The 13,653-nt window shown below is 43.1% G+C and overlaps 1 long non-coding RNA gene across 1 annotated transcript; it reads right to left on the bottom strand.

Moving 5' to 3' along the window:
- Nucleotides 1-828: 828 nt before the first annotated feature.
- On the bottom strand, nucleotides 829-13,623 carry LOC113952066. The gene is made up of 4 exons (XR_003529365.1): nucleotides 13,464-13,623; nucleotides 10,437-10,637; nucleotides 1,798-1,972; nucleotides 829-960 (listed from the first exon to the last, which is right to left on the bottom strand). It is a non-coding gene; the product is annotated as an uncharacterized LOC113952066 (long non-coding RNA).
- Between the last annotated feature and the right edge of the window lie 30 nt (nucleotides 13,624-13,653).

Genomic DNA, 13,653 nt, shown 5'->3' with positions numbered 1-13,653 from the left:
CTCAACATGCAGCCCTTCTTACTATGCAGCACACCTGCTAGTGCATCACATTTGAATAGTACCATTTATCTTTATAACCCTTTTCTTTCTAGACTGTATTTCATTTATTTCTTTGTCTGACCTCCAACTCCTCTGTCAGAGGTGGTACAGACAATAAGCAGCAACAATGGGAAGGAGAGCTGAGGCAGAGAGAAGTATCAATTTATACCACAGAGAAGTATCAATTTATACCACAGTCTTAGTGACTAACCACTGAGTAGCATCTCTTCAGAACTAGCACAATCTCTGAAAGGTTCCCATATGTTCGAGGCTGACTGTGTTGCACGTATGAGAATCAGCTTCAAATTATAATCAAGATATTAGAACGCAACTTTGCAAAGCAAACAGCTGAGAAGATCAGCAAATACTTGTCATGGAGAAGGCAACAGAGCTTTGGAGGGGAGAATCTGACTCCCATCAGCTTCTGGCTGATCAGTGTTCAGCCTGGGGAGGGAAAGAGCCCTTGCAGGGGGACCGCTGAGGGCACTACACCAATGGGACCTCTCCCTCATGTCTGAGAAGAGTAGTAGCCAAGCTGTGTCACTCCTGTTTCCCTCCAAAAATAACTCTAAAAAATTACCTGCAGTGCAGAATGGATGTTGTCTAGATAAAGTCCCCTTGCCATGAGGGTTGAAAGCATTATTTTTTTTTTTGCCAATCCCCAAAATGAACCGTACAAGCAGCCTCATAGAGGAGCAAGGTTCTCAGTGATTCAGCTTTTCTGCACAGCAACAGCAGGACAACGTGCTTCACTTCTAACAGGCTGGCATCAAACTGCCTTCTCCCCTTCAAGGCCTGAGGACTTCTCTTCCACAGGACTCCTCCAGCAATCCCAGTAGTGCCATGGGCATGCGATGGCATAGATGGAGTGCACATACCCTGGGCTCTGTTTGCAGCAGCAGCTCCATGCAGCCTCTCTCTCTGTGCATATCAAACAGAGTTCGTGAAGATAATTTAAACATTTGTTCTTGTTCTCCACTTGGTCCCTTTTTGTTTTAGCATCCCGAAGGCCTCCTCAAAGGAAAAAGCAGGTGTGGGAGTAACTAACGAGATATTCATTAAGACCAGATTTTGATAGAGATAACAGGCCAACTCAGCCCCAAACTTCTGCTTCTCAGCATTCAGCTTTAAGGATCATTTTGTTTTACAGCCAGAAAAACTACCTGCAGCAGCATTGCTGGGGAACTAAAGCCTCCAGCCACATTTAGCTTCCATTTCAGCTACTCTGCATTGAATATTCCCCTTGGAAATTCAGAGAGCTACTGCACTGTCTGTTACATGTGTTATATAAAGACAATCAGGATGAGGTATTTGGGCACTGACCTGCTTGATTTTATTTTTGGCATTCTCTCCTTACCACCCCCCCACATATATTTGTGAAGCATGAAATACATTCACCCTTCCTGACTCAGTTCTATTCTTTTTCAATCCTGATAGAACACTCGAGGTTGGTAAGTGAACTGTGCTAGGCTGGGTCATGTTTTCAAATGAAGAAAAAAACACCCCACAGCCCTGAAGCAGATTGATATAATTTTGGTTTCATAGCTGACAATCATTTTTCATCATTGTTTCAAGCATGAAAGATTTAGCAGTGGCTGCATAAAACTTCAGTGGCACAAACCTTTGATGTTCTGTCAAGCAGCTTTGCTTTTCCCCCTGTCATACAGACAGCAGTCACAAATTACTCCCTGGCAATCCTAGGTGAGGATTATGCAGATTATTAGAAAAAGATGAGGTTTAAAGAGTTATTAAAAGTACCTCTGTGTTTCAGCAACACGCAAACACGCAATTGTGTCCTTCACAAATCCTCCTGGTTTTCTTATTTTAATGTGCTGCTGGTTTTCCTCTGTGTCAACTGATTTCTTTGGTTGGGCATTTTCTCCTCAGATTCCAAGTAATCAAACTGTCATGAGCATCCTCCTAAGAGAAAGCACTGGAACAAACAGAAAACCACCACATTAGCAATCTGCTTGTGAGCTGCAAACACATGCACAGAGGCTGAGCAGAGCACATGTTTCTCTGAAGGGCCAGTTGTGCTACTTGGAGTGTGACTCTGCAGGATAAAGCTACGTGGCAATATAGAATTAGAATATAGTGTCCTATTTTATTTTAAGCTATTGCCTTTTTGAATGGATGTACCATCTGTTTCACTGCTAATGAATTCAGGACAATTTTTTGCCCTGGCTTGAGTTCCATTGGGTTGTCCAGAGTTTTCTCGTGGACACCAGTTTAAATTAAATAGGTGAAATGCCACTGCAAGAATTAATGCTTAAAAATCCGTGTCTTATCCAGTAAAGTCTTTCACCTAAACAATGTGTGATTTTATTTTTTTTTTGATCTGCAGTTTTATTTCATCAACAGCATCTGCAGTTTGCTGTGTTCTGTATTTTGCTATGACACTGGATTCTGCAGACCCCTGGAGCATGTTCCCCTAACTACCATTGCAGTTTTGGGGATGCAGGTCTCTGAGATCTTTGCTTCACGACTGCAAGTGAATTTTGTCATCCAAATGGGCTTTAGCTGTAAGATGGTGATAAAAAACTTCTCCAAATAATTGATCTGCCCAAGGTTACGCAAGGAGTGGAGGTTAAGGAATATTAGCATCTTCCTCAGAGCTTTGGAAATTATTACTATGCATCATTATTAAGATCTTTGAATTTTTGAATGATGCTTGGGCTCTGTTGCAAATACTTTACAGGAAACTGCCCTATTTGAGTAATCTCTGATGCAATCTAGGAAGAGCACAGCAGGTTAATGAAGGGATGAGAGGAAAGTAAGAATAACTAGTAATAAGTGAAAGAAATAGGCTTAGTTGTCTGTACAAGATTTGCAGATGAGCGTTTCATAAACATAGTCATGTGGAGATAGATAGGCATTTAGATCCCCAAAACTGAGTAATTCACTCCAAGTACCTCAAATTTCGTGCCTTTCAAGATTTAAAGTGACCTCTTCAAAGATTAGACAGTGATGAAAGATCAAATCAAGCAAACTTTTCCTGTCTTACACCTTAAGAAGTCAATGGTTCTATGCACACAGCATTTTATGGGATTATATTTTGCTGTGCTTGTACTCTCACTTATTTCTCAGTATTTAATTATCAAATACCTCAATGAACTCCTCAGGATACAGCTACAACTCAAAAATTATTCACTGAAAAGAGTTGTTGAAGAACATTTGACACACAGAGGAATCCATTTGTAGAAAATCCCCGATCAGCAAAATTCATTGACTAAATTATACATGATTAATTATTCACCCATCTCTCACCACACAACTTCCCCCCCTCCCCTTTGACAAATTCCTAAAATGATCAAAATGCTGATCACAGCCCAACAGTTTATACAGCCTCTTGCCTTTATGTCTCCCTTCCAGCTTCTTCCCTCCAGTCCTTTAGTAAGCAAACCCTTCTGGTTCAGCAATTTGGCAAACCAGAGAAATTTTGACTTGCAATTATATAACTGCTGCAAGGCACTCCAGTCAGCAGGAATGCCATCCAGGGGATTCACAGCTGGAAAAATGAAGGAACAGCCGTATCCCCCTGCCACAGGACTTTTATTGGGTATGTAGCCTTCAGTTCTGAACACTTTGATTTATTGGAAGGAGAAGCAATGTGAAAACACTGTCAGGCTTCTGAAGCCACTGAGATATTAGACTGCTCCATCCATGTACATCACGTTCAGGAAAAGCACAAGAATCTGGAGGGCTATAAATTAGAAGACCCTGAAGGTGTGGAGTGGAAGGAGGAATCAAGAGGGTAAACTTAGCTTGTGATTAGCTTTAAATCCTGAGAAACATGAAACAAATTCTGGCTGTTTCATGAATTACACCTTGCCTTTCCCAATTGTTCCTTTGTTTGAAATTCTCCAGCAGAAGTGCAGACCCACACTCTCCCTGCCCCTGGCTTGCAGCCATTTGGGCCAGCAGGATCTGCCTGCTCTGTTGTGCTCTTTTTCCCACATATTTTTTTAGAAACCACTTATTGAGATCTTAGACCTAATGTATTTTTAATTCTGCTGTGAAATCCTTACTTAGAGAAGATGCTGCTTTGGCTGACAAGGCCTTCCACCAAGCTATGGATCACGCTCTTTTCTGCCCTTCACAGCAACCGTATTCCCACTTCCTAAGGGATCTCTTTTAGAGGGAACTCTTTTAGTCAAGAGAAATGAGCTCTCTCTTCCCACCCTATCTGCACAGTGCCTGGTTTATACTATTTATATAACAACTCTCCAACCATTAAAGGGTAAACTGCAGCTACAAAATTCATGCTGCACAGATTTCTAAACCTGAAATAACTTTTATTTGTGTGTTACAATTTGTATTAGATCCCGTGGTCCAAGGCTCTGTATACCATTTTCAGTCCTGAACCAGACCCATAACTTCCTTCACAGCTGATTTCTGGAGTGTAAGGTTCCATATGATGTTCTGTATTCTCCTCAACTCTAAGCCTGCTTGCAGGTGATCCTCCTCTGCATTGGTTGATCTCAATTAGCGTAAAAAGAGCCAGGGCCTCTTTTGCTTCCATCCTGTACACAAGCATGGAATCACTTAAATTCCTTGCACAAATGTCATCATTCACATCTTCAGCTCCTCAGACAAAAGGGGCCTTTCCAGACCTCCTTACTGCAGGGTTGTCCCTTTAAATCATTTCCTAGGGCTCACTCCTTGGCTTGATGGAGGAAGGGAAGGCAGGAGAGCCTGGAATTTTGGGGGGGGGCAGTTGACTGCAGCTCTTAACTAGTCATTTTGCAGCTAACCTCTGTAAGGCAGCTCTCTTCCACATGGTAAATAGGCTTATTTATTCTTCTCACATCTCATTACTAATGCTTTCAATGTATCCTAACTAGACAAGCAACCAGCTTCTGTCCTTGGATACCAGCCCAGTTCTCCTTGACTTCACCAGCAGGCACAGACTATCTGAGGAAAGAATTCAGCTCAGTATAGTATTTACACCACATGCTAATTATTCAAACAGCCACCAGCTCCTGTTTCATAAGCAAAGATATAAATTCCAGGTCATTACATAAAATGACTTTATAAAGCATTTGCAGAGACCATTAACTTAGCTACAGCCCTCTGTTCACCCTTGAGAGGAACAGGGACATCTGAAACAGCAGCACCCCACTCTCTCCTCTCCTGCAGAGGTATGGTTGCAAACCAGGAGGGATGTTGCCCATCTCGCTCACTGTCTGGTCCCCAGTGGGAACTTGATTTAAATTCTGTGGGCAGCAGGTCAGGGAAGTGATTCTGTCCCTCTGCTCTGGTGAGACCCCATCTGCAGTGCTGCCTGCAGCTCTGGGATCCTCAGCACAGGAAAGACATGGACCTGCTGGAGCAAGTTAATTAGATGGATGGAGCACCTCTCCTCTGAGGAAAGACTGAGAGAATTGGGGTTGTTCAGTCTGGAAAAGAGAAAGCTTTGAGGTGACCTAATTGCAGCCTTCCAGTACCTGAAGGGATCCTAAAAGAAAGATGGAGAGGGACTATTTGCAAGGGCCTGTAGTGATAAGACAAGGGGGAATGTCTTCAAACTGACAGAGGGCAGGTTTAGATTAGATATTAGGAAGAAATTCTTTACTGTGAGGATGCTGAGGCGCTCGAACAGTTTGCCCAGAGAAGCTGTGGCTGCCCCATCCCTGGAAGTGTTCAAGACCAGTTTGAATGGAGCTCTGAGCAATCTGGTCTAGTGGAAGGTGTCCCTGTCCATGGCAGGGGGTTGGAACTGGGTGATCTTTAAGGTCCCTTCTAACCCAAACCATTCTGTGATTCTCTGATTTTGTGGTACATCAGGAAAACCAATTTGAGATCTTGCAGCTGATCCAACAAGAAAAGGTGAGGGGATGCCTTCCTGTGAGTAAAACTGTGCTATAGAGCAGAGTCATTCCCAGGCCTCTCTCAGGTGTCCTGTGCCTCATTTCTCCATCTGTAAAATAGGGCTAATAGTTCCCTCACACACAGGTGATAGGGAGATGAAAGATGCTCAAAGATTAAGTGTAGTCCATAAAAACATGACAAGTTTGATTTGGTATAAGGTGGTGACAACTGTAAATTTCAAAGGCAATTCATTTCACAGATATTAGTGCCATTTCTAAACATTTATATCTACTCTGCTACTGCAGTTCACTTTGCAAATCCACAGCTGTCGAATAGAAGTCATTAAGGGAAGGGGGGAGAAGCCACAGTTTTTGTAAGAAGTGATCAGGAGCAAATTAATTCATGTAGGCTATGAATTTTGCATCGGTAGGTTTCAGTGCAAATCCAATTGCAGTAAACAGTTTATATTCCCCCTCTGGCTATTGTTTTGAGCTATCTTCAGATGCATACTGATCTCCCTGAATTGCTTTATATGCTCTTAACATTGCAGAGGTTTTCTTTGCAGCTGATAACCCCAGGCTGGTACCTTCAGGCTAAAAGCTGACACTGCAGAGCTCAGATGTACCAGCTCAGTGGAGCTGTGCTATTGGATAGCTGAGGGTCTCATTTGTAATTAAAGAGTAGAAAAATTGATTTCTGAAAAACAGTTCTGGGATGAAGGTGAAGTTTGCTGTGAACTCAACAGCTCTGGAGTTTCAGACAACAGCTTTTAAAATTTTTTTCTGTGCAGGGAAACAGCCTGTCAGAGGTTTGTGCTTCCACCACCTAACCAGTCACAACTCATTGCTCACACAGTTGTGCCAACAAACTAATCACAGTATTCCAAGACGAAATCAAAAGAAATTAATTCTAGGTGATTTACCTAGTCCAGTCATAGCACAGCTCTAGAAACAGATTAATGAGCATAGTCAAGGGAGCAGGGGTGTGTGAACATCCCTAAAACTATGACACTATCTGGGGAAAAAAAGCCTCTTTTGGTGGCTTTCCCAGCAACCAGTTCCCAGAGAAATCATCCTCAACTGATATAACCAAAAAGCAAGTGATGAGAGCCCTTATAAACCTAGTAGGAATTAATTTAAAAGACAAAAAAAGGGCACAATTGAGGCCTTTCTCCTGACACTCACTGTTCAGGGCTCCATGTCCATTGTTAACAGCTGATAAAAGATTTCTCTCAGACATTCTTCGTGCCATTTCCACTGTCCCCATACTGCTGGTTGGCGGCACGCTGAAGACCTCTTCCTGCCAGACTTCTAAACAATGCACAGACACACAACTCACTTCAACTTAGATCTGACACTTTTCCTCAAGATTAAATGGGCTACTTGCAGAGACAGACAACTCAGTAACTTCAAAGCTCCCTGCCTTAGCTAACAAGAAACAAATTGCTTCCCCAGTGACTCCTCTCAAGGGACTAATGCAGGATAAACTTGTGATATTTGCATTAATTCATCTTTAAATATAAATCAGAATAGATTCTGTTTCTGTAATATATTTCCACATTATTTAAATGGACTTGTTTTAAAAGCCAGTAACATGTTTGCTTTGGGAATATTTTGCATTTATATTTACCTTTTGGCTGGCAGTTCATTTTATGGGAAGATCTGTTGGAACTAAAGCAGTTGAGGATTACAAAGATTTTAGAAAGGATTTACATCTGAGGCCCCTTTCATCACGATTTTCAGCAATGCCACTTTTCTTAGTTTAGTGACATTTAAGGATATTGGAAATATTTTGGTGACAGACCCCACCAGTGAGCTCAGCTGCCTGAGGAGAGCTAGGCTTTGTTGCACCTGTCCTGATTCCTGCTGCCTGTGGAGCAGGTTTGATGAGCAGACATCAAAACCCTCTGCAGAGGTGCTCGATTTCATCCTCCCATTTTTTGTAGTGGGGGAAACTGAGATATGAAGGAGAGAAGGGAACAATATTGCCTGAAGGCCAGTAGAAAAAGGATTAGTTTTTTTCTTGTTTGCTCACAACAAGCACCATAGGTTACGTTGCCCACTCACTCCATCCTCTCCAGTTATGTCAAAGTGCTTTGAGACCATTATTAGGGTATTCCTGCACTACCTAGTCCTGTTTTAGGATTCACTATCCAGTTACCTACACTTCCCTCTGCTGCTGGGGGAACTCTGCAGCTGAGCAGGTGTAGAAGGGACCTGGTATCACCCCAGTGCACTGTCAGCATCTTTTAGTTTAACCTGACAGTAAAAGTGGACTTCAGTAAAACGCTGTCAATGGAAGGACCTGAGGCACGAGATGGAAGAATGTATGTGCAAATCTGTAAGACTGTGTAAGCTCAGACATCCATCAAAGTGAAGAAAAACCTTTCTGGGGCTCAGCTCCTCTTCAGCCCAAAGAGCTTCCAGGTGCTCTCTCATGGCATTGCTGGCCTGAGAAAGGAGAGCTGCTGTGCTGTTTTCATTGCTGCCCTAACCCACAGCAGCCACACGTGGTGTCACACGGTGTCGGCGATGACACCCCACTGCCTGAGCAGCTGCATCACTCCTGGCCTTTGTTTTATCTCCTGATTAGCTGCAAGAAATTTGCTGTCACACAGAAATCAGATTGACTCCCACTGCACTGGTTGGGAACAGTATCTGTGCAAAGACTCTCTAAAGGCAGATGTGAGGTTCTGTATTTTTTGATAAAGTTCATAACTGAATATTATGAAGTGTTGGGGGGAAATCAATACTTTGGTCACTGGGTAAATGCTTTTGAGTTCTTTATTGGGTCTAAGATTTACTGTTTAGCCACTCCAATTCCCATCATGTGCAAATGTTTCCTATATTAATAGAAGAAGAGTGATTTGTGGGCAGTGAATGGGAAACAGGACATCAATTTAATGGGGCCATTTGGGGTTAGCACAAAATGACAGAACAGCAGGAAGCAGTTAAAAGCTTCCCTCTCAGCAATCAAAGGCCTGCAATTTTGAGTCTTTTCCTCCAATCAAGTAGTGCATTGATGAGAAACCAGTTCTGATAATGACCTTTGAAAGACCTCATTCTGGCCTTCTGGGGTAATTAATTTCTCTAACTGTGGTGTCCTAACAGGAGCTCAGCAAATGCACGTCATCTACACAATCACTAGAGATGCATGACAAATGGCAGAAACCAAGGGGAGATTTCTTTTCCCTTATCTCGGCTGAATTTTTTTCCTTTGAAGGCTCCTGATCTGACTTGCTGGTATTGCTTTTTCTATGTGCATCTTCCTCTCTCCTACCTGTCTGTCCCAGCTCACTGAAATTATGGATAGACCATCCTTACTAATTCATCAGTCCTACTGTAACTCAATGCATGAGTTCCTTCCTGTGCTGCATATTTTTACATTTCATTCTATAAGGCTGCTCCTAGATCAAGTCACACTCACATTTCATTCCAAGCTTTAGATCAATTAATATCATGTTTTTGGCAGTGCTGAAAAGAAACTCTCCTTTTTCTTTCAAAGGCAGCCACGGAGTGCTGAATGCCAGCTTCCCTAAATGGGGAATGGTAGGTTTTTGCTCTCATTCCTGCTAACGTCAGGAGCTGTGTTTCATTATACAAAAATACACCTTCAACCAGTGACAACAAACCTGCCAGCACAGACTGAGCTACTGGGAAATGCCAGGAACAAATCAGGACAACACAGTAGCTTTCAGCTGATTTTAGTGACCATTCCACAACCTGCTTTTAGAGCTCCAGTTTTCAGTTTTAAGGCTCTTCTGCCTTTTCCCAGTATGCTGGAGATGGTAATACCCATGATCACTGTGACTGCTCTGCTAGGGAGCTCTGCTTGTAAAATAGGAACAAAACTGACTGCCAGGAGCTGGTAGGGACCCCAACTTTTAAATTTCTCATGCTGCACTTCAGTGACTTTTCGAGCTCCTAATACCAGCTCAGAAATGCCGTGAAACGCTGACCTGGCATGAACTCCCTCTGTCAGTTCAGATCTGTTCCAAACCTCGGCAGGCGTTCTGCCAGGTCTGGGATCATCCATCTCCCCCTGCAGCTGGCAGAAAGGTGACACAGAAATCACAGCACTTGCAAAGGTCATCCTGTGTGTCCCAGCTAATTCCCCACAGAGGCACCATGTTGAGCCCATGCCGGGTTCACACCAAATCATTAGGAGCATTTGAAAAGGGAACACAACACCCTGCTCCTGCCATCCTTGGAAACAGGAGAGCTTCCTCTCCCAGCTGTGTCTCGGAATTCCTGCTCTTTGCCATCTTGTTATAAGCCAACAAAGACCAAGTGTAGAGGGGTGAAGGAGACCACTCAATATGACAATTACAGGCTATACTTGAAAATTGTTTTCCTAAGCAGGGTCAGCCAACCTGCTCATGCCCAGGCACTGAGTAGGAAAAACATCTTATGTAGCATATATTGTGAAGAAACTACCACATGAAGCGTGGAGGACAAAGGCAGAAACATGTATGGACTGTATTCTAAGGCAGCAAAACAAATTCTCCCTCTGTAGGGTCTAGGAAAGTCACGAGCACAATCAACTTTTAAAAATCATTTAAATAGTTGTCATGACTCTATTCTTACCTTGTGTCTGTTGATTTGGCTCCCATGATGCCTGAATAGCTTCCTGAAGCCAGTTTGCTATCTATTGTCTGTGCCTGATGAGAGCTGTTATTTCTGATTATATGCTTTTCCTCTGTATTCCAGATCTCTGTGTTCTCTCCATCAGCGCATTTCTCCCTAAGCACTGAAGGTGTCTGATGCAGGTACCACCTCCAGCATGCCCTAGTGGGTAAGAACAAAGTAAGAACATGTCACACCTTAGCCTAAGACTGCAACCAAGGGGCAATATCCTCACATCTGGAAGTGCCTTTATACTGTGCTACCCCCTATGCTCTGGAAGTTCTGCAGGATTTCCAAGCGTAATACGGTTCCGTCGTTCTTTTATTCATAAAAAGTCCCACTGCAGAAACAAGCCAGGCAAGCCAAGCTCCAGCTGTCTATGAATTTATTTTATTGCACCACAACTTCCTAAGAACAAGGCGTTAAAGAAAGCAGATGTTTCCATATGTGCTTTTAAAGTAGATGTGAGCCCTGTCTCCCAACACCTCCCCTGAGCCCACAGGGACCATTGACTCTGTAAAGACAGAAGCATGAATTAGCCTTTGCAGAATCATAACTTTCACACCCTACAAAAAAAGTGAATTAATGCTCATTTTCCCTTTTGAGCACAACCAGCAATTGGCTGGAGAAAGTGAGGCTAGGGAATACTGAAATACATCTGTACACACAAAGGAATTATCCTGCCTCTCCTGCCATGCTAGGCCACTGTTCAGCACAGGACAGCTTCCAGGCAGCACACCAAAGCACTGGGATGTCCCACTCTCACTCAATCAGTCCTTTTCCACCAGGTGTTCCCAGTGCCCCCAGTCTCAGCACACAGGGAATCGTTGGGCTTCAATGGGAGCCTCTGGCACAGAGTAGGAACAGGCAGCTCAGGGTAGAAGAGAGATGGAAACTCTCCCAGAATAACAATAAAATGCAAAATGGGATTCACAGTTGTGAGAAATCACAATCACATGCCATTCAGCAGCCGAGCTATAACCCTCCATCACCAGAGTACTGTGATACACGATCTCAGTTCTTTGGCTTATGGAATCACCTTGCTCACAACAGCCCTGAGCCTGGGAGCCTCCACCACTGCCTTCACATAGAGGTTCTTGTTGCACTTTGTGTCTTCCAATTCCTCCCAGCTGCTGAGCCGTTTGACACAATACTCAGCATGAGGTTGCTGTCAGCAACACGAGGTGCTTCACCCTCAGGGAAATGGAAACCCCACTCAGATACCTCCCCATGCCAGCCCCATTTGTTGTTAGCCTAGAACCAGCCACAACTATTTCTGAAACACTGATGGTCCCCAAGCAGCACTTAATGTCACTGTGAAGCTTTAAAATGAGACCTAGAAAATTGCCCTTGCAAGGATTTGTTCAAATGTAAACCCCATTGTACCAGGGTGGAGGATTCCTGAAGGCCAACTGTGTTATCTTTTGTCTAGAGAAAACAATTAGAAAGCTGATTTTAAAATGCTACAATTAAAGGCTTAATATAAATACATTTCTGATGGTATCAACAAGCTTTCAGACTTCAAGAAGCTCTTTCAAAATACCAGCGCCTTCAAGCAAAATAGCGGGTTCTGTTTCCTCCTTCATAGTGAACAGACTACAGGCAATTTACATGCACTTTCTAATCTTAAAAATACTTTGTGCTATGCATTGTATGTGCTATGAATTTCACACACAGACTGTAAAAATATACATAAAGCCTCATACAAATTTACTGTTCTGTCTGTAGATTCATGGCTGAAGATAAAGCATTGTAGTACAAAGGCCTGGGGGCAGGCACACAAAATCTGATGAGCAGGAGTTCTGTAAAATTTAATAGAATGTTTGTACCTGTATTTTAGATAATCAGATTACAGTGGGATTTCAAAATTAATTTCCCTTTCTTGGGCAGTTTTATGTTGTGTTTTGGGAATAATCACACCAAATGAACACTACAAATGAAAATCCTGGGTTTATTGAGGTCACTAGGGCAACTCCTACTGATTTCAATTGGGCCAAGGCCTCATTTTATGAGGAAGTCTTGGGGAGAAAATAAATTCAGACTTCTAGAAATGCAGCAGCATGCCAAGAAGCCTTAATTTTATTTTGAACATGGTCAGACTGCCATCTGAGAAAGCAGCTCCTTTCATTGCCTTCAGGAAAACAGCAGGTATTCCTGCTGCCACTGATTCCCTGCAAGGAATAGGCTTTCAAAGCTGCTGCTTTTTACAGTGGCCAAATACTGTTGAGGGGCTGAAGTCCCCACCTCACCCCTGTGCCAGGATCTCAGCTTCCACTGAGGGCTGGGCTTGGGAGGTCCAAAAAAGCTCTGTCAGCTTTCTTAAGCTTGTCCTGGGCTGTGGGATAACTAGTCTTGCTTATCAGAGGCCAGGAAATCCTGGGTTCCTATACCCAAGAGCTGAGCATTCACAAGGAACCTGTTTTAGACAGAACCTTGTCCTTGTGAGGGGCAGAGGCTGTCAGCTCCTGAGGAGTTTCCAACTGAGTGGGAACAGGGAGTCCCTTCTCCACCAAGCAGGATATTACCTGCAAGACTGAATTCAGCTCTTGGAGGCTAATTCCTCCCCAACCCAGAAACATGCTATCACTTTTTCCTTCCATTTCAAATTCCTTTTTTTCTGGTACAAACACACATGTGTTTCTTGCCTGTTTATCAAAGAATCTGAGGCTGCCAACAGCACCCATGTCCTCTAACATACCAACTTAGACTTCTAATGCCAATGTGGTCCTTCCTGCACCAAATCAAATTGGTATCTACCACACATTTGAGAGGTGGTGTCATTAGTACAGTACAAGGCATAGGACAGTTCCTGCTTGAAGCCAGTTCCACATGAGAAGTGCAGGACACATAAGAGAACTTGGATCAGGAATGTAGCAGTTTGGTATCAAGTATTGCAGTAAGAACTCTAACAACTTACCAAAAGTGAAAAGTTTGATGCCTATAAACAGGCTTTGATCAGAATTTTGGATGAACTCTGAAGGTACTGACTTTTACTGGGGAAGAATTCCTCAATTAAATTTCCATGTCTATCAGACTGTGGAGTATTTCTTATATTAGCTTAGCAACATCTGAAAGGTCTTGGAGATAGACATCATGGGAGTGGGGCTTCAGCTTCACTGACCACAGAAGTATTTAAAATGCAGCCTCAAATCTTCTGGAAGAAAATTGTTAAGTAAGA

This window comes from Corapipo altera, unplaced genomic scaffold (genome assembly GCF_003945725.1).
Source record: "Corapipo altera isolate COAL_440 unplaced genomic scaffold, ASM394572v1 70, whole genome shotgun sequence".
In the NCBI taxonomy this organism is placed as follows: Eukaryota; Metazoa; Chordata; class Aves; order Passeriformes; family Pipridae; genus Corapipo; species Corapipo altera.
This window is presented reverse-complemented; position numbering and strand designations above follow the sequence as displayed.